At 51.5% G+C, this 21453-nt stretch overlaps 1 protein-coding gene across 1 annotated transcript in view; it reads right to left on the reverse strand.

Moving 5' to 3' along the window:
- Rbfox3 (RNA binding fox-1 homolog 3) overlaps positions 1-21453 on the reverse strand; it is a 439196-nt gene that overhangs the window by 168710 nt on the left and 249033 nt on the right. The window contains exon 3 of the mRNA XM_026780957.1: positions 14385-14489. The gene's annotated coding sequence lies outside the window, so the exon portion shown is untranslated. The remainder of the gene's footprint in view (positions 1-14384; positions 14490-21453) is intronic.

Raw genomic sequence — 21453 nt, forward strand, 5'->3', positions numbered from 1 at the left:
GGGTGAAAGGGCAGCAGGGAAGCCTTCTGAAGGCAGCACCTTGGGAGTGTCCCATGGGTGGTGACTGACGTGGAAAGGAGAATTCACTTTAGCCTTCAGAAGCCTTGGTCTCCCTCATCTGGGAAGTACGGGTTCATGACTCACTGTGTGTCTGGGGCCCTTGTGGGGAAGCAGGGTATGACCCACATGCAGTCCTGAGCCCCACAGCATGGGGTGGAGAGTTTAGCCAGCCACGCTTGCATCCCAGTGTGCATTCCCTGCAGTTAAGGCAGGAACTCCTCGGGAAACCAGTTAGCAAGTGGACCAAGAGTCATACACAGAGGAGGCTGTCTAAGGACCCTCTGAGGTCAGGCCTGAGGGATATAAATGTCATTTAGGATGAAGGCTTACGAAAACTAGAGAAGCTATGGCTTTTGACAAGGCAGATGGACAGGCGTGGACCACAGGCATCTCGCTGGGACTCTGACAGTTGCCTGTCTGCTCTGATGACGGTGGGTGGAGATGCAAAAAATCTCTCCCTTGCACGACCTTGGCGCAGCCACTGCGCCCTGGGTGGTGGCGGCTGTCTTCTGGTAACACCGCTGTATAGCTAGGTTTCTTCTCTGGCCAGCGGAGTTGAAGAGCTGCAAGACAGCTCAGCTCACTTGCCTTCCTGGAAAGAGTCTCTCATAGTCTCTCCCAGTCCTTCCCATGCCTCTTCTGGGACTTCCGGAAAGGGGCAGCAGGCTGGGGAGGGGAGGACCACGAAGGAGCATGGACAATCAGGAGTCGGGGCGACAGCTGAGTCCGTGAGTGCTAGACCTCAGTCTGCTCCCAGAACCCGTGTGAAAGAGCTGTGTGAAGGGGCACACACATGTAAATTCTAGTGTTGGAGACACTAAGACAAGGGGGTTCCTGGGGTTCACTAGCCAGCCAGTCTAGCCTACTTGGCTGTCTGGCTCAAGGCTAGTGAGAGAGATCCTGCCTCAAAATATAAAACACACCAGACAAAGTAAATAGAGCCTGGGTCTTCATAAGCATGTGCACACACATATATGCACACCCGCACGTACCTGCACATTGGCACACATGCACACACAGGTGCACATAATCAAGTCCAAGTGCATGGGGGAGAAATAGCATGCTTCCCAATTGACTGCACATGCCAGCTCCAAAGGCCAGACGGTGACACACAGTGGCTAGAGCCTGCCTTGTGAAATCAGTTTTCTCTCTCCCATGGGCCGCAGGGATGCGGGAGGTCCACACTTATCAGCAGGGTGAAGCATGGGAGATAAGGAAACTTCTGTGGCAGCAAGCCAGCTGCCTGGGTGGATTCCTAATTAAATTGAGCAGGTATTAGTGGCGCTCAGATTCTGGCGTGGGAATTTACGGAAGCACCTTGCACACACTCCTGGCTGGCCTTGCTATCCTACAGGCAAGCAGAATGGGGCTGATGGCACGCTCATAGCCCTGTGCCCTGTTCACTCTCTGAGCCACATCGTCTCTCCTATGCCGTCCTTCACAGGGTCCACAGAGTGGGACGCCTTCCCTGGGGACACAGGACCAAACAAAGGCTCTTTCTGAAGTCCCTCTTATTGTTCGCAGAGGCTGGAATCCATGCAGGAGAGTTATTGTGTTCACAGAACACAGTCCATGCAACTTTCTAGGCGGCTTCACGGACTTCTCCAAGCTCAGGAGAAAGAAGGAGGACCCTGCTGGCTGGATATGAGAAACTGGGCCACCATGTGACTTAGCCAATTCCGACTCAGAGCTGAACCTTGAATTGCACAATGCCTGGAGTGCAGATGTGCCCAGCCTCTACTACCTAATGGGATGCTGTAGCTAAGGCTGTTGGGCCAGCCCCTGGAGCTCCATCTTCAATTCCCCTGCTTCCTCTTCCTAAGGCTTTCACTGGTGTTCGATATGTGAGGGTTGCTCTAAACTCCTGTGTGTCTTCCAATAACTATATATAGCCAGGGTAATTAATACCGGGCTTGCTGAGTTCCGGTGACTACGGGATGGGGAGTAGAGACTGCCACCCATCCCTAGCATGGCCCCGGCACACAGAAAGTGCTCCAGACATACGGCCTGAAAGCCGAAACGACGGTGTTGGCTTGTAAGGCGCACGTACACTCCTCATACACTCGGCCGCCATGCCTCCCACCCTGCACTGCCCCTGGAAGTGTCCAATGCTGCAGAGAATGCTGGCTGTTCCATCCTCATAATGAGAGAACAGCGGGATGCCAGGCGCTCAGAGAGATCCTCTGCTCCATTCTGCCACTAGAGACCTCTGCCTGTCGTATTCTGATTCCACCAACTCAAAACTACATTTGGGGGGAAATCACCCGCTTCCTTTATGTCGGGGAAAGTAAGACACAAGCAGACTTCATTTGGGAGTGTGGCCTTTCTTTGGGGAGTTGGTATTGAATACCAGCCCTCCCTGGAGGCTGTGCCTCGGCTTTTCATACACCCTCTGTCCTCATGAAAAGATTCTTCCTTGACAGAAACACTAGGGATGGGGGTACGGGAAGCATCTCTTCATTTAGAATGTCACACTGCTGATAGCTCATTCCTGTGTTGTATTTCACAATCTTCCAAAGCCACCTAAAGTTACCTCTTCTGATCAGACATCTGATTTATCAGATGGTCTTTATCATCTGAACCGAGCTAGGGAAGAGACTGAGGACTCAGAAGATGAAAGTCAAGTTTATGGAGCAGGGGTCAAGTTTCTTTTCTGGGGCTCACACCAACTCACTCTTCTTTTTAGTTAATCTACTACTTTGGGGGTGTTACAGACGAGGGCATTGCTACCCTATAGCGATAGAATGTTACAGGTCATTAAAGAACGAGAGGCGGGAGGGGAGACTACCAGAAAGTCCTAGTTCTGGCTGCATGGGGAGACTTTGGCTGGCATGGGACCCACTGAGACTTGAGAGGCAAGGATAGAGGCTCACAAGGCCATTTGTCTGACCTCCACATGAGGAGCACATGTACACTGCACACAACCGAATGCTCCATCCGTCCCTCTGTGAGCATGTGGATGCTATCTGTGGTCAGAAGAGCCAGGCTGATGTGCCCTGCTTTCTACTCCTCTTCAGTGAATGACTGCCTTTTCCTCAACTTACCTACACTTGAAACATTCAGAGGAACACGGGACCAGGGCCAGTTTATCAGGTTAAACTGGCATCACCACCATCCAGTTGTGGCACCGAGCGGCTGCCAGGAGACACCTGGCTTCTGAGGGAAGCAAGGGCAGCATGGGAGAGACAAGGGTTCAGGACTCCAGAGCCACACATCCTCTGCCCACTCCTGTGGGCATACACCATCAGCATCCCACCTCCCAAATCAGCGAATGATCGTGAAGGCTCACGATGCTGCTGCTGGCTTCATTCAGTCCCAACCCTGACTGTTTGTTCCTTGTTCAAATTCTTTGCTGCCCTCTCAAGAACTTCCTTACTTAAGTCTGTCTACCATGGAATGTGCTTAGATTTGGGGACCTTCCCAGAGGCTGTGGCTTTATCTGGAGGCAGTAGCCAGAGCCCATGAACCATGCAGCATGCAGCTGAATCCTGACACGCATGTCCTCGCTCAATCCACCATACTGGAAATGCATTTGGAGGCCATCCCGCCTGCCCACAGCAGATTTTCCAGATCCTGGCAATTGGAGCATGTTAAGGACCAGATATAGCTGTCAGGTCTGATTTCTTAAATCAAGATTTGTTTGGTGGGGCTGTCAGGAGGTAAATGGGAATGCATGGCCTGCAGGGAGAGGGATGGAAGACACCAGGGCCCTAGCCTCTCTGTGCATGCTGGGCTAGAGCCAGTTCCCACTGGGTCCAGCTCAGGGGAGGGAGGGCCTTCTGGGTAGGCAGCTGGGGAGGGGTAGCACCGGGCAGTGAACTGCACGCTGCAGGGTCTGTGCGAGCAACGTCAGGTGTTGACTCTCTTTGAATGCATTGCTGCAATTTCATTTCATTTCCCCCTGAGTGTTCAGATGCTCCAGCCGCATCACATATAATTCCTCTCCTACTGAGTCCCCGCCTTCCACGGCATAGTCTATCCTACAGAGATTCCCAGGGCGAGTTTCTTATCGGACACAGCCACGGGGATACCTGGTACCTGCATTTCAGATCAGCCCTAGTGCCCGTGCATGGTAGGTGACATATTCCATGACAGTTCTGAGGAGTGGGAGTAAGTGTTGGTGCAGTATAGAAGAGAGGCTGTTTGTAAATAATACATCATTAATGAGACCTGCTTAATAGATTGCCACGGAGTCCTCAGCTGTACATCCTTCTACTTTCAATCACAGTTGTGGGGGGAAGAGACCGGGGGACTCTGAGCAGGGGCTGGAGGAGAGCAGAGGGCAGAGACAGAATCAAGGAAAATTAGAGATTTTTGTTGCATTTAATATCAATTCACTTCTCAGACTGCTGATACGGCACATTTCACAGTGGGAAATGTATGGTGCTCTCAGGCCCCAGACTCAGAAAAGAAAACACAAACAAACTTTCTAGAAAAATAGCCTGCCATCAGCAACATATTAAAAATTTAACAGCCGTACCCCACACACACACTCCCCCACAGAAAGAGAGAGAGAGAGAGAGAGAGAGAGAGAGAGAGAGAGAGAGAAGGAAGAAGAGAGAGAGAGAAGGAGGGAGAGAGAGAGAGGTTTTCTGACGCCAGTGTTCCCATCTGGTCTGGGGACAGTATCATTATGCAATAGTCACACCGAGTGCCACATCACAACACCTTTAGAGACTTAACGTGGTACGTACATGTAAAAGTGGCTTGCGTGAGCATACCAGGAAAGTGCAGGGGCTCACTGACTTCACGGGAGTCATCTTCGGTCTGCCTGCACCCCTTTCCCACAAGCTCTGGCTAAACTCCCAGGAAAGAATCCAGTGGAAGATTCCAGCCCCAGACAGGACTTGCTCATCTGCCCTTTCCCTCTGTCCCTCCTCCTTTCCTTCCTCCTCTCCTTCTCCCTCCTCCTTCTCTGCTCCCTCTGCCTCCCCTTCGCCCTCTTCTTTTTCCCTTTTATCCTCACTCTCCTTCCTCCCCAACAGCTGTTCCTGGCCAGGGGCATGTTCTGTTTGTGATCTCCTTAACATTCCAGCATCCACAAATCCTTCCTCCGAAACAGCGCAGAGTAGGGGGATGGAGTCACAGGAAGTTCCAAATGGGGATGATCTCTGGGTAGAGGTCTCTCCTTGGTAACATGAGCCCCCAGAACCATCTCCATAGCGTCACTGGGACCCCTCCTCATCACCCCAGAAATCCCAGGACTCTAGAACCAGGCTGGGAACCGTCACAGAATAGAGTAGCCACAGGACAAGGTGGAAATTATCCACTGTGGGATATGAAGCCAGCTCTGAGCCTCTTTTCATTTACAGTCAAACAGCCAGTCACGCAGACCTGCTCATGGAGCCTTGGGGACTGCCTAGAAGCCAAGCCACTGTAGGAACAAACAGGGTGACCCAGAGTCACACATGACTCCAGCTGCTCTTTAGACATTGGTTTGAACTTGGCAGTGGTGGTGCACATCTTTAATCCCAGTACTTGGGAGGCAGAAGCAGGAGGATCTCTGAGTTCAAGGCCAGCGTGGTCTACAGAGCAAGTTCCAAGACAGTCAGGAATACACAGAGAAACCCTGTCTTCAAACCAAACAAAATTGGTCTGGACCAGAAAAGCCTGCTGTCTTCTATCCAAATGGGCAAAGCAGAAAGCAGCAGCCAGTCTCTGAACCAGGAAATGAAGCATGTGTCTGGGAAAGTGGGATGATTGGCAGTTCTTAGTCTCGAGGCTCCCGGGGGCGGGGCACCATCAGGTAGATACACAGCGCGCTATGGTCTGGTGACAGACGTCCCAGTGTGCTGATGCACACACAGTGGAAAGCGAACACAAACGGCCCCTACTCCCACTGTGCAATTCCAAGAACAATGAAAGTGACTCCAGAAGCCAGGGAAGGTCCCTGGGGGCCACTATTTCTGCCAACACCTAGGTTGGAAGCCATCGGACAATGCCCTTCAGGAAGGAGCCACCTCCACACAAGAGGGGACATGCTGTGGGCATTCATAAGGAATGATATGCCTCCGTGTATTCATTTGGGAGCTGGGTGGGCAGGCCCCCAGAGTCAAAGAATAAGAAAATCAGCAACAGGGCAGAATACTGGGCACCAACAGTAGGCAAAGGTACATTTTAGTCAAGCTCAACCTTGAACTGCACATTCACCGGGAAGACTGGTCAGGAGTGCACATGGCTAGTTTGTGCCCGGGCAGAGGAGCAGGAGGTGGGATTTGGGGGCCGTGCCCTGGAGTGGTAACGTGGGGCTTAAATGTCTGTGTGGGTGAGACACTTCTTGCTGACAATGCCCTTGCAGGTAAGACCTGGGACAGACAGAACTCGGTGGCCAATGCCAGCATTTCCCTTGGCAAGGTACTGAGAAAGCTCTGCTGTCACCCGGTTGTCATGTCAACCCCTCCCAGAATGAGGTGCGTTCACAGAGCAGAGCCACACCGCCATCCTGGATCCTGTTGAAGAAGCCATCTCAGGTCTAAGTTCTCAGAAATCCCCAGCTCCGAGTCCAAGGTGCCCATTGTTGAGACCTCTGTCCCCGGCTTCTCTCCAAGTCATCACTTTGCGCACTCAGCGCTCAGGGTTATCCAGGCCATTGTTACCTGACACTGCCATACTCAAATACCCGGAGGTGAGGGAGAGCTGGAAGGCAGTGAGTGGTTTTCCTCAAAGTGGGAGCAAACCTGCTAACCAGTACCACTGTGATGTGGACTCAGTAGCAGGGACTGACAGAAGTAAGCATATTGTCCCCACACAGGCTTCTTGCCTGTGCTTCAGGCAGACTAGGAGCTCAGGGATGAGGTAGAGGCAGACACTCGTAACCTGAGACCTTCATTTGGAGGCAGATACTGCCAAACCCTAGGGTAACAGAGGCAGCTGAACTCAGGAACACAGAACTGGGATGAGAGGGGAGCCTGGAGGCCAGGCTCTGTGTGCACAGACTGACAGAGGTGTCACAGCCATGGGCCAGCCCTAACCCCAGGACTTCAGAGAAGGACTGCCTTTGGAGAAGAAACTCTTTAAGTAGGTGACTGAGTAAAAATGAGGTCAGGCAGAGCAGGTCTGACCCACTGCCATGAGAAGCTATCAAAGCCTAGACACACACACCGACGGCCAGTCACGTGAGCACACAGGGAGCTGGCAAGAAGGGAGACTGCCGCTTGCTTGCCCGTGCTCAATATCTACTCAGCAGCCACTTCAAGACTGCACACAGATTTTTATTTATCCAGCCTCGGAGGGAGCCAGCCCTGCTGACACCTCCATCTTGAGCTTCGAGCCTGCAAAACAGAGAAAATAAATGCCCGCCGCTTGAGCCACCCAGGCCGGAGCACTCCGTTAAGGCAGCGTAAGATATGGATAGAGTCCCTGTTGGCTCAATGTGGCTCTGGGGGGTGGGGGTGGGGCTCTGAGAGTCCAGTGGAGCTGGAAAGAATAAGGAAGGAAAACACGCTCCGAGGAGAGAACATAAGTCACTCTGCTGATCCGCAGGCCCAGTAGCTAACAAATGTGTCTTTCCTTTCTTCATAGCAATGAGATAAACGCAGACACACTGGAGGATGGAGAGCCCCTGTGTGCATGATAAACTAAAGACGAGGAGAAAGCGAGAAAGCAGAGCCAGCCCTGGAAGCAGAGGACAGGGTGTGAGTAGCTGGCTCTGTCTAAACCGATGGAGAGACAGTGTCTCCCTCAAAGACCCGTGTCGCCACAGTGATGGCTGCGCCCACTGTGGTCAGCTCTCTAGGTGTCTTTCTGGTCTCCAAGATACTGTTTCTAGGCTCCGGGGAAAAATACCAAGACTGACAGCAACCAAGACCTCCATGAACAGGCTGATGCTCAGAGGGACCCCACAAGACTCTGGCCCTGTCCATCACGGGCATCCACAGCTGGTTGGCAGGGACCAGCTTGATGCAAGAAAAGAGGGAAAACAGCCATGTACCCCCACGGAGAACACATCTCGAGAACAGCTGTTTTCAGAGAACCCAGACAGAAGAGCCAACGCAGCCTATATGCTTGGCAGCCCTTCTCTTCACAGTCGTGGGGTGGGGGGTGAGGGGCTGAGGGTGGGGGGCTGGGGTTGGGGGTACCATATCCATCAGCAGGCGAATACACAAAGCAGGAATGCCCAACTTGTTGTCCACGGATTGAGAGAGCATACGTGTTTATTTTGTGTGACACTGCCACGTGATGTTGTTTATAAAGTTTCTACCTAAATGCCGGGTGGATGTGCTGGTCTAGCTGTAATTTAATTTAGGGAAACCTCTGGAGCAAGCTGGCTAGTGAAATTAGCCTTCTTGGTAAGCTCTGGGTTCAGGGAGAGACTCTGCCTAAAAGAGAGAAGTGTGATCAGGGAAGACTCCCGTGCACATACACATGTGCATTTGCCCTCAGATATACAGGCTACTATATAAATATGCTTAAAAACCTCAGTGCTTTCACACACGCATACATACATACATACATACATACTACACACATGTGCTAAAAGATCTCAATGTTTTAAGTAAGTTAATGATGTTGTATTGGGCCGCATTGATAGCTACCCTGAGCCGCATGTGGTTGACAGGCTCCAAGTTGCTGCCACCATCCCAATGGGATACTATCTGCCATTAAAAGGAAAACATGCTGCTCTCACTAGCTAATTTCACTCTAGAAGATTATGGATAAGCTGGACTCTCGGAATCTCTAAAATCATCAAGCCAGGTGATTGTCGAGGCTGGGAAAACAAAGGTTTTGGAGGTGGAGAGAGGAGGGGGCACCATGACAGTATGAGCATGTTGTGCTGAAAAACACCAAGAGTCCAGCTAGCTATGTGGAGTTGGCCACAGGCTAAAAAGTAAAAATCAAATAGCTCATTTGGGCACTGGGTTCCCCAGGATAAGGCAACAGACAGTAGCCTTCCAGAGCGGTGCCAGCCATCAGTGTTACGGATGAGCAACCAAGGCCAGGTGATTAGAGAAGCTGCTCTTTGGTCAGCGTGGAGTCAGGAGTTTGCCTTTGGTGGTCCCAGCATCCCTCAGGGGCTGGTTATGAAGGAAGGAGGAAATGCTGCTTGCCAGATCCTGACCTTCCTGGGCTACGGGGGTCACCCTGACTTGCAAAGTGCACCGCAGGAGAGAGGAAAGGGCTGGTGACAGTGAGGGCCACTTTTAAAACAAGGAGGCACTAAAGATCAATTTGTAATTCACCCGAACTCGGGGCTCGGTGGTGTAACTGTGTCAGCTGCACTGACCTTTGCTGAATGGGAGGTTTGTGTCTGTGCTGTATGAATTTCAATTCAGCAAATTATGCTTAAAACACATATGCCCCCCTCTAAATGTAAACACACCAGAAACCTGGCTGCTGTTGCCAGCAGGGAGTATACACAGCCTGCACTGAGGCTTCACTTGGGGCAGCAGACTGGGTTTCTGGTCTTCCCTTTGTTTCTACCTGCAGGGCCTTCAGCTGGCCCTGGGGGTGGTAGATGCTCTCATCCAGAGTGATGGTGTCACTCTCTATATGGTAACAGCTATGCACCAGCAGAAGGCAAAACTTGCAGATGCTCAGCTTCCAGCCTGAGGTTGGGTGTTTCAGTCAGTGATCTCTTCTGAGGGTTTCCTGTTTTTCTCATTAAATAATAAGTCACATGGGCTGGGGCCACTGACCAGCCCAGCGACCTCATCAACATCTATTTCTCTTTATCTCTGAGAAGAAAATGACTGCTCATTCCCTGGGAATGGTTGCTAGGAGCAGAATGTCTGATACACAGATGTGATTAAGAAAGAATTCAATTAACATCACCTTCCAGCTGACGATGGGAACATGTTGCTAAACACTGGGTGTGAGTGCCTGTATGCACATAGGTATGCCTGTGTTTGCATGTATTAGGTTGTATGTGGCTGTGTCCATAGGCCTATGTGTATGCACATGTGCATCTGAGAGTGTAAGCATGTGGGCAAGTGCTGTGCATGTGTACCTATGTGTGAAGCCATGCTTGCACATGCATGCATGCCTGATCATATGTGTGCATGTTAATGTATATGAACATACCCCACATCAGCATCAGCATGTGTACTGAGAAAAGACCTCCATGGGGGACGGGGAAGGCTCTGGAGGTGGACAAACAGGAATGAGAGCAGAGAATTCATATGTCTTTTGAGCACAAATACCTTGAGGGAGGCTACTTTTCAAAAAATTTTAAATGTATCTGAAGATTAGCTTCTAAAGTAAACTATCATCTCCTAATTCTTATTTGGAAAAATGCCTCTTCTAGGCTTTTTAAATGTGGCATAGAATTTGGAGACAGGGTCAGTGTCTGATCCTGCCTATGTACTTCAAAACAGGCCTGGAAGGATTGGGCACAAGATGGCACTTCCGTGCAACAAAGTAACAGAAGCGGTTATCAAGGAGCCGGAAAGCGAAGCAAAGACAGCACGCGGCGGGAAGCTGCTTTCCTGAGATGTCTCAAGAGCTAGGGAGGGGAGAAAATGTCTGGGCCAGCACAGCGGCTGTGACAGTTTGCTTCACTTGTCTGCATTTTCCAAGAAGCACCTCGGTTACTTTTCTTCTTGTGTTGTGATGAAGACATGTGAAGGGTTAACTTTGCTTTAAAGAGAGTAATCCTCAGAGCTAAAGAGATGGCTCAGCAGCTAAGAGCATATACTGCTCTTGCAGAAACCTGTGGTTTGGTTCCCATCAACCATGGAGCCTCATGATCGCCTGTAACTCCTGCTCCGAGGGATCTGACACTTCTGGTCTCTGCAGGCACATGCATCCATGTGCATACTAACTACACACAGATTCGTAGACACACACAGATGCACATGTACTTAAATAATAAACATAAGTCTTCATAGTGATATTTTGTTTATGATATAATAAATAAAGCTTGTCCGAAGATCAGTGTGGGGAGATAGCCACACTAGTTAGCCATAGAGGCCAGGTAATAATGGCACACACCCTTAATCCCAGCACTTGGAAGACAGAGGCAGATGGTTCTCTGTGAGTTCAAGGCCACCCTGGGCTACACGAGATTGAATCACTCTAAAAGAGAAACAGAACCACACAGTGGTAGCTCACACCTTTACTTCCAACACTTGGGAGTCACACACTTTTAATCCCAGCACCATGAAGGTAGAGTCAGGAGTGATATGGCTGGGCAGGGAGAGGAACATAAAGTAGGAGGAGATGGAGCTCAGGATTCAGTCTGAGGTTTCATAGAGATGGCATTCAGGCTGAGGACTGGTAGAGACAGAATACCCCTTGCAGTTTGAGGATTTAGTAGAGGTAAGAACTAGTGGCTGGCTGCTCTGCTTCTCTGGTTCTCTCGCTTTCACCCCCTGGTATCTGACTCCAGGTTTTTATTAATAGGAAAAATCAAAATTCGTGCAACAAATCTTAAGAATTAAAAATAAAGAGAGGCGTGGTGATGATGCCTCTAAACCTAGCCCTCAGGAGGCAGAGGCAAGCATAAATAACAGAAAAATGATGATTAGAAAAAAAAGCTAGCAATCCTGTCAGCGGTCTCTGGATCTCCGGGCTCCAGGGAGGCTGGTTTAAGATCATCAGGAGAGAATGAGGGATACCCACTGAAGGTCCAACCACTCTCAGCTACACACTACAGTTCTTGGGGCTCCAATGACACCCGATGACAACCAGAAAAGTCACCTACAGTGGGAACCACATTCTAGAACAAGAACACCACTATTGATGTCTGCACGAGAATTCAACTCCTTCCCATGCCTGCGGTTGAGGCATCTAGCAGCTCTGGCACACTGTCCAGAGCCCTTGGTCTTAGGGTGCTGGGGACAGCTCAGCACAGCTCCGCTCTCAGATCCTGTCTTGGGAAAAGCAGTGGCTCCTCCAGGACAGGAAACATCACTCTAGCTGCTTGTCATCAGTGAGTTATCACCCCCTTCCTAATGTTGGTCCTGGTGGCTCAGACGTATGAGGCAGGAGCTGATGTAGGGTTCTTGTCAGTGTGTTGGGGAGGGGATGGTGAGACCTGGGGAAGCCAGTCATCCTGGCTATTGTGAGGAGTGGCACCCAGGCATCAGTTTGAGCCTTTCTTTTCTTTCTTTTCTTCTTTTTTTCCTCTTGCCATCCATACAGCTCCACAAAACAGAGACAGATAGAAAATGCTAAGACTATTTGTAATGGAATAAGAAAAGCCAGTAATTTGGTACTGCCCAGATGGACTCTGATAGGGTTTCAGGAAGCTGAACTCCGCTGCTGCTCTCTAAGGAATGGCTGAGGTGCACACCTCCCAGGAGGTTTGATCCAGACAGCTATGGTAACTGGCTTGGTGACCAGACAGCATGATCCTTAACATAGGAAGAGGTAGTCAAAAGCCTCCCGTGAACTCTGTCTCCTCTCCCTGGTCCTGGCACCTTCCCACTCAGTCGGTGTGGGCTAGGCAAGACCCAGGGCAGACTGCAAAGCTCTGAGCTAAACAAACTCTTAAAAGGGCAGGGAACCTCCAATGAGCCATTTTTCAGACTTTAATTCTACCGAGTGGAACTTAAAAGGACTCTCCATTTGCTCGGCTTGCATTCCCTCTGCCCAGGGCAAACAGCCTCCCTCCGAGGAGTCAAGAACAGTCAGCAGAGAGTGCACAACGCAGCTCACCATCCAGTGCCAATCTGCTGCAGAAACCAGGGTTCGTTCAGCCCTACACAGTGGATGTACAGGCCAGCAACTGGAAGACATCTGGATTTTACCATCAAGAAAGCACCCTCTGAGAGCTCAGCCGGGGCCCCGTTTGATCGGAGCAATGGCATCTACAACCTGACTTCACTTCCAGGAACAAAATCTAGGAAGGATCCGAGCGACACAGCTTCATGCTCTGCAGAGCATCCCCTGATGTGGGGCCTGCAGGAGAGGGGCTTGGGCCCAGGGAACTCAGGTGTGAGCGCTGCTCTGTCAGTCATGAGCTGGGCAACCATGACCTTGCTGAGCACAGGGAGAGCATCTGGGCACCTGAGCATCAACAAGACAGAGATACAAGACATTCCCTTCTCCAGAGCATGGGCGTGAAGAGATAACACCTAGGTGGGGGAGCCTGTGCTCCCCGCAGACACCTTCAACAGGCACACATTCCCAGCTCTTGACACTGGGCCGGTCATAAAAACGGATGCAATCAGGGCAGCCCTGTGCATGCCTGAGTCCAGAGAGTGTTTCCCTGGCCCGTGCTCAGCTCCTGGCCCTCTGTTCCCACCGCATTAGTGTTTCAATCCAAGTTACCCCGGCTATAGAAGGAGGATAGGACCAGAATAAGCCTTGCTACGCCACCCAGGTCCTCCCAATGCATTTTCCTGCACGCCGATGGGGAGACATCAACACTGATGAACTAGCAAGATGGAAAGAGTACATGAGGAAGATTCCCAAGGAAAGACGTCCCTCCTCACGGTACCGTCATTTGAGGAAGGTCCCACCTGAGCCAGCCTCCCTCCAGCACCTCTCTGACGCTCAGCTCCGTGGGAACCAGGCACACATTTGCCACCATGGTTCCCAACACCCACTAACCAAGGCCAGGGTATCTGGGGAGGAGGAGGAGTGGCATTGTATCCCACCAGCCACACCTCTGGGATAGCCTAGGAGAGTCTGGCCCTGAGCTTTACTTTATGTTTAGTAACCTGCTTTCTCTTGGCATTCAGAGCACTGAGGAAACCTCAGCCAGGGCTATTCATAGGCCAAGGGCATCCCTGGGGAGAAGAATGAATTCATAGCCACAGCACAGGTGCCAAGTGTAACCAAGGCTCCCAGTTGGCCCAAGCCACACTGGGGAGTAAGGGCTGGAGCTCCCGGGCTACGCTGAGCCCATGTTCCCTCCCGCTGTCTAACCTGGCCACTTGGGCAAAGCTTTCTCCCTCCTTGGGACCCAGACCCTGCTAGAAGCAGAGCCTGTGGTCACACGGTGGGATGCCACCCTAGGTCAGACCTGGAGGGAGCCAGGGAGGAGGAAGGGAGGAGAGTTTGGCACGGCGACACGGAATATAAATGACTCTTGTAAACAGAGTTTAATAAAACGGCAGTGAGGGAATTTATGAGCAACCCAAGGATAATTAAAATTATTTATCTACTTACCTCCCTTGCTGGCTGATCAGTCTGTTAATTATCTATTATGTATATACTGATTTGCATTTTAGTGAGGGGAGGGGTAAGGGCAGGTGAACAACACAGGGGCGAGGGGGCGAGGGATTCACATGGTGGGAACAGTGCGAACACTCCTTTGGGCAGAGCAAGGCTCCCCTCTATTGACCCCTGTTCTCACAGCACTTGGCCCCCCTCCCCCTGCCCACATGGGCCATCCTTGGCCACCGAGAACCAGCCACAGCAGAGTAGAGAGCACACACCTGTTTGCAGAACGGGCCACTCCTAGGACAGGTTCCCGCCGAAGAGGCCTGTGGGCCAGCTCCGGGGAAGGCTGGCCGGTTCCCCTTGGTCCTTCTGACTTCGCGCTGCATTTGAAAAGGAAAACAAGAGAATGAGATCATTTTCAACCTCCTCTCATGTCGGGGAGACATCAGACGCACATCGTCCTGTGTTCTTGATTAGAAATATCACAGGATATGGTGTGGTGTCTTTGAACACTGTGAAGGAGGAAATATTGCAGAGCAGAGGGGGGAGGTGGGGATAACTAGGTGCTCGCTGGCTAGTCATGGCTCTCAAAGGGGAAGGTGACCACGGCAAGGTGAGTAGATGCTGTGGATTAGAGGGAGGGTGTCGGTGGGGGTCGAGGTGACAAAGGAGGACCACTGATGGATGGTCCCTCTGATCTGTCTCCCGCAAGGGGCCCCTTCTCCTTGCCAGCCAGCACAGCCCTTATGTGGCCGTGTCCTTAATGTCACCTCCACTGCCAGCCTCTCAAGCACTGGGCTCAACCTCAGTGACAATGTCCTACCCCAAGGGGCCTGTAATGATGCCTTGGAGCTCAGTTAGGCTGCCTTTCCACCCAAACCTGCCAGAGTTCCTCCAAGCTAGCCACAGGCACCCTTCTTTACCCTGAGCTGTCTCTCACAGCATACAACGCGGTGCCTCTTACAGTGGCTCTCAGCCCCACGTTAGAGCGTGTGGCCAAGTCCAGGGAGCCCTAGGTCCTGCATCTCTGCTGGACCATGTCAGTAATGGGTAGATCCAGGGCCACAGGATGGATTCCCAACACCCAGTTTGAGAATATTTGGAGAGGGGCCTGGTAGAAGTCTAGTTGCGAGGATGGCACCTTTCTACGAGGGTTAGGTCCCCTGTGAGCAGCCTCTCCTCTCCTGCATATTGTGATAAGGTTGATATGAGGTTTGCCCGCATCTTGACCCTGGTTTTCCAGCCTCTCTTACTCTGAGAAGCGAAGGGGTGGCATGGCACATGCCCATAGCCGCTCAGCAGAGCAGTCCGCGTCCACCTTCCTAAAAGTGGCTGCTTATGGGTTAGACACTGCGTTTGGGAAGGGATTTTGCACAGCGAGCAAACTCACCCAAATTAAGGACTCTTTCTTACTCCACCCCTCCCGAACTTTCCTCACCTGACCGACTCCCTCTACATCCTCCTCCTTCCTGACCTCTGACCTCCTCTCTGAGAACTTTTCCAACAAGTTGACCTGACCTCAGGACTAGATGCTCTTCCCTGAGACCCCCAAATGTTGAACAGTGTCCCCTCAGAGCGGCCCCTCTGACTTTGCACCCTGAAGTTTTCCTCTGTCCTTTTCCGCCATGTCCACTCGTGGTCACGTGACCATGGCAGGTTAGCATCATCTGTGGATTCATTGGCATGGGCCCCGACGGCTTCCTGACAGCACAACAGGTGACCCCATGTATGCAGCACCCAGACCAACACCCACGTGCAGCAGCACTCAACACGTGGTGAACACACGTGTTCATTCATGAATAAACAGCACAGCTGTCCTCGGCCCGTCACGGCTCCCGCCTGCAGTCTCTCGTGTGTCACGCGTGTTCCAGCTCACTTCTTCCAAAAAGCAGAAGTTGGGGGCTGAGGAGATGCCTTAGTGGATAAAGGGCCTGCCACGCAAGCATGAGGACATGAGTGTGGTCCCCACCACCGACATAAAAAGCTGGGTGCTGTAGCACACACCTGTAATCCCAGCACTGGGGAGACAGAGATAGCAAAAGACCCTGGACTGACTGGACGGTGAGCCCAGGGGCCCTGCAAGAGACAGCCTCAAAAAGTCAGACTCAGGAAGATCCTGAATGTAGACCTTTGGCCTCCACACGCGCTTGCACACATGTGCATATGCACACACACAAATGGACCACACACACGCACACAAAAGAAGAGCGGGCGAGTTTCTAGATATCTTGGTGGCATTTTTAAGGCTTCCAAATTAAGTCCACATTCCCAAGGAGCTAGGCTCTTCACAGTCAGCCATACCGCTTTCCTTCAGGACTCCCAGCTTCCCACCTTCTCCACAGCTGGGTCCTTGCAAGCTTTCAAAACCCCCTTGCTGGCTAGCCTGCACAGAACCCCAGCTGTGCTCCTGGAGAGGGTTGTTACCATCTCAAGGCTTCTGCCAGCCTTCCCCCGTCTATACCCTAGGGATGGTTCCTGCATTCCTGTCCCTTCTGTATTTCCGGCATTCCCTTGGGGACAGCTCACCAGTGGCTGCCCTTTCCCACCTGTTGAGGTCCACACAACATAGGACTGGGGCTCCGAATGAGTTCTGAACTAAAAGCCCCTCCTCCACCTCCTCCATTCCTTGTGTTTTCTGCCCAGGCCTGCAGCTCTCTGCTGAGGGAAAGTGCTCTGCTGTCCTAGGTAGAGTGATAATCCACCCTTATGCTGCCTCGGCTTCTACAACCTCATGAGAGCTAGCAGCCTGGATCTAAAACACACAATCAGACCGGGTTTCTGTTACAGGAGCTCACTGTCTGGCCCATCTAGCCAGATCACAGGACTGTGGAACTTTTGATGGTCATCTTTTGTGTCTCCCTGGCAGGGTCCCAGCCATGCATCCCAACATAATCCAGGTTTTCCTTGACTGATTTGACATCTGCGATCTGTCTCCTCACGGGAGATGAGTCCCAGGGTGTGGGTGGGCCTCACTCTTAAAATGAAGAGTGAGGTGGGCTTGGCTTGAGGCTGGGCTGGCAACTCCCAATGGAGCCAACCTGCCCTGTAGAAGCTGGACAGACAGGTCACCTTCTCCTGAGAGCCATGAGATCAATTATCAATCTATCTGGCCATCTGGCCAGCCCGCTCCCATTGGTTCTGTTCACTGGGCCTGTGGAGCTCTCTCTTTTAGATTGGACTCCTGGGAAGGCTGTTTCTGCCAAGAGACTAGAAGAGCCCCCCACATGCCTGCAGGAGTTGGGGGTATGCCTCGGCAGTGGAAAAAGACATGAAAAAGCCACCATGGGGATAAGAACTTCACAGTCATAAGTCTGGAACCTGCTGGTCATCTTGACTCTGCAAAGTTAGGCAAGGCTACAGTGAGGGCCCAGCCTGAGCGTCAGCCCCAGCCCCGAGACCATGACTTTTGCACCAGGCTCCCTAGCAGTGTCTCCCTAACCCTCTTCTGGCCCCAGTACTCTTCCCCACTTCCTGACTATCACTTCTCAATTCTTATGATGTGCCGAAAGCTGCAACACAGAGATGCCACACCGAGCACTGTGTACTAGGGCTAACTGTGTTCAGAATCAGTTCTCAGGGCTGTGGGTACCAAGGTGAGGTGGAATCGCTGAAAATGTAACATACCAGGGAAGAACCAAGAGCCTAAGAGGAGGACTGGGCTGAAAGGGGGCTGGGAAGGTTTTCCAAAAAGTAATCAAAAAGAGACAGCCAACAGAACAAGCAGCGTGTGTAATGGTCTGGCCTATCCCTTTAAGAGACAAGCCCCTCCTCCCCCACCCTCTCACCCTCCCAGCCCACCACCGAGGCAGGCATATCTTTCTTCTGCTTGCAGTCTCCCCTGTTCCATCTCCTTCCCAAAGAGGCAGCTTCTGCTTCTCTCCCTTTTCCCCTCCCCCATTTCTCTCTCTCTCTCTCTCTCTCTCTCTCTCTCTCTCTCTCTTTTCCCTTCTCCCCTTCTCCCTTTCCCCTTCCATTAAATAAATATCCAACTTCATTCTGCATGGTGTGTGCCTATCCATGTCTCTGTCTCTAATCCACCACTTGGCTCCCTCCTGGGACTCGGCTGCCTTCATGGCTTGCCATGGCCTCATGCCCACTGCTGACACTTGGGTCCTGCAGTGTGTCTGCCACTGCAGCCACTTGGGGACCTGTGACATTTTATTTTCACCATAACAGTGTGCCACCTCTTCATGGCAGGAGTATGAGTATGTGGTACATGACTAGATCATGCAAGGAAAAGGGACAAGTCTCTCTGTGTGTTCAAGTCAGGATGCCAGGCTAACAGAACAGTGTCTCAAGGTGGGCACAGATAGTACAGCTTGCCCTCAGATGACAGGTGTCTTCCTAGGCTGGGGACACTGAGATGGTAGAACAAAAGATCTCAGGCTGGGAAATCCTTGACCCCCGTAGGAAGTAAACAAACCCCAGGGGTCTCTGAAACTTGTGTACTTGAGATTTTATTGGCTCAATAAACTGCCCAAGCTCCCTGGAGTCTTCTCTGGGTGGAGCTTAGGTGAAGACAGGGGAGGGGGGGGCGAGTGCTCTGTGACCTCTGCAGCCTCCACAGTGTGACGTGGTAGCCATCACAGTGGTCCCAGGAGGCAACCTCAGCAGAATGGTGGGAGGCTCACCACAAAACACGCAATCCTGGATGAGCCCGCCCCCCTGCTCTTGCTGGCGCTGGCCAGTTTGCTACAGCCAACTCCCCATGGTTCCTTCTCCCACTTCTGAAATCTACTGGTCTGGCTCTTACATGGTCACACTGACTGTCAGCGGTGGGGCAGCAGGGTGACAGGCTTCTGCGGACTGCAAGGGCTTGCTTAGTGTAGTATCAGGCCAGGGGTATTCAGAAAGAGAAACCTCCCAGGCACAGGCCTGGCCACAGAGCACTAAAGTTTACTGTCTAGGGTTCCATGTAGCATGCCTTCCTCGGTCACTCATCTCTCTGTCACCCCACCCTGAAGGTCCCAGGTGGAGCCATCCCTAGGCTGCGATCAGTGCTGTCTTGTCTGGATGTAAGGGGACAGAGAGGGAGCCTCTACAGTTCCCAAAGGGTCTGGGGACAGCCTTGAGGAAGGGGGGAGGAACAGGGTAGGTGCCTGCTATATAAGGACTTGGATTGCTAACTACTGTGAACCACAGGAGGCCAGACCTGCAGTTCTGCTGATCCAGAACCCTGACTCCTACCACCGTAAGCTGCAAAGGGATTGGTGGTCTTAGGCTCCCAACAAAGCTACCTGGAGAGCAGAGCTTGCTCTCAAGTTCCTGAGCACACCAGAAGCCCTTGGCAATAAACACTGCCCATCCTCCCACGGTCACATGCAAAGCCAGGTGCCCTGGTCTCTTGGGAGGCACTGACTCCAGGATCTCCAGGGATATCAGAATCCAAAGATGCTCAAAAGCTCAAGATACAGTGGTGTAATATTTGCATAAAACCTATGCAAATATCCCCTATATACATATATGTCAATTTTCACTACATTTTATTTATTATGTGTGGATGCAGATATGGATGTGTGTGCCATGGCATGCCTGGGGAAGTCAGAGGACAACTTGTGGGAGCCAACACCTAGAGTCTCACAGTCGCTCTCCAAAAGACCCCCCAGTGTAAGAGCTGAAAGACAGGCGTTATAGGAGTGGCCCTGAAAAGGACATCGCCAGGTCATCTATCATTCTTGTAGGGGAAGGTTTCTGTGTGTGTGTGTGTGTGTGTGTGTGTGTGTGTATGTATGGGTGTCTATGTGTGTATATGGGTGTGTGTGTGTATGTGTGTGTATGGGTGTGTGTGTGCATGTATGTGTATATGGATGTGTGTGTGTGCGTGTGTGCATGTGTGTATGTGTGTATATGGGTGTGTGTGTATGTATGTGTATGTGTGTATATGGGTGTGTGTATGTATGTGTGTGTATGTGTGTGTATGGGTGTGTGTGTGCATGTAAGTGTGTGTGTGTATATGGGTGTGTGTGTATATGGGTGTATGTGTGTATATGGGTGTGTGTGCGTGTGTGTGTGTGTGCGTGTGTGTGTGTGTGTTACATTTATGTGTACATATGTACACTCAGGTGTGCAGCCCCCTGCATGCATGTGTGGTGGTCTGTGGTCAATACGAGTGCCTTCCTCTATGGGTCTTCACCTCATTGCTTGAGTCATGGTCTCTCAATGAACCTGGAGCTTGTTGACATCAAGGATAACTGCACAGTGGTCCCCGGGAATGGTCCTGTCTCCACCTCCCAGTGCTAGGCCTATAGGCACGTGCCCCTGCCCTGTGCCTGTTTGTTTGTTTTATAAATGGGTTCTGATGGTTCTAACTCAGGGTCTCACATGTGCTCTGCAAGCCCTTTAGCCCCTGACCCACTTTTCCAGTCCTAGGAAGACTTTTCTTTCTTTTTCTGTTTTTTTTTTTTTTTCAAGGATAAAAGCAGTTACCAATGGCTGCTCAGAACTGTTCTTGGTTGTGGGGGACTGTGAAGCTGGATGTGCTCAGAGGGCACTGGGGTTTATCTGGGACTCTTCATTTCTTTGTTACAACTCGGCACACTGAACATGGTGGCCCTTGTCTATGACGTCAGTATTTGGGATGCTGAGAAAGAGCTGAAAGGTAAAGTCCAGACTGGGCTGTGTAGGGAAACCCTTCGGTAACACCTCCTGCCCCTGCAGGAAAGGCAGCAGGGCTGGACAGCGCCATGTTAACCAACGTGGGTGACCCGTGGAAAAAGGTACACACGTCTGAGGCTTGTCTTAGTTATCCAATTTCCCCACTTTTTTTCTTTTTTTGGCTGTGTAGCTATACCACAAGCCTTTGGGGGAAGGTGTGGGGCTTACTTATCTGCATGAGATGACAATGGCCAGAAGCATGAGGTTTTGTGCACCCAGAAGCGCAGGGGAGGCTGGGTGGTGGATTGCAACTCTAATCCTAGCAGTCAGAAGGCAGAGATCTCTGTAAGCTTGAGGTTAGTCTGGTCTACATATCAAGTTCTAGGCTAGCCAGGGCTACACAGTGAGATTCTTCCACATAAACAGACAGACAGACAGACAGACAGACAGACAGACAGACAGACAGATAGATAGATAGATAGATAAACGGAGCTTAGTGTCTGGCTGGTGGTTTAGTGGCTAAACAACTGGAGAACGGATTTGACAGCGAAATTTCAGGCGGAATCAGGTGAGCTTACCCAAGAAGACCTCTCTGTCTGTTCCAAATGACGATCTCTAGACTAAGACCAATCCTGCTCCCAGGAGCCCAGGTCTCCCAGCTGCCTTACTGGTAGGAGAACTGGCCTTAGTCCTCTGGGCAGCCCCACCCCTCGCGAAGGCCACTAGAGAGGGCTGGGTTCCTGGCCACTT

The sequence above is a fragment of the Microtus ochrogaster genome, chromosome 7 (assembly GCF_000317375.1).
Source record: "Microtus ochrogaster isolate Prairie Vole_2 chromosome 7, MicOch1.0, whole genome shotgun sequence".
Taxonomy (NCBI): Eukaryota; Metazoa; Chordata; class Mammalia; order Rodentia; family Cricetidae; genus Microtus; species Microtus ochrogaster.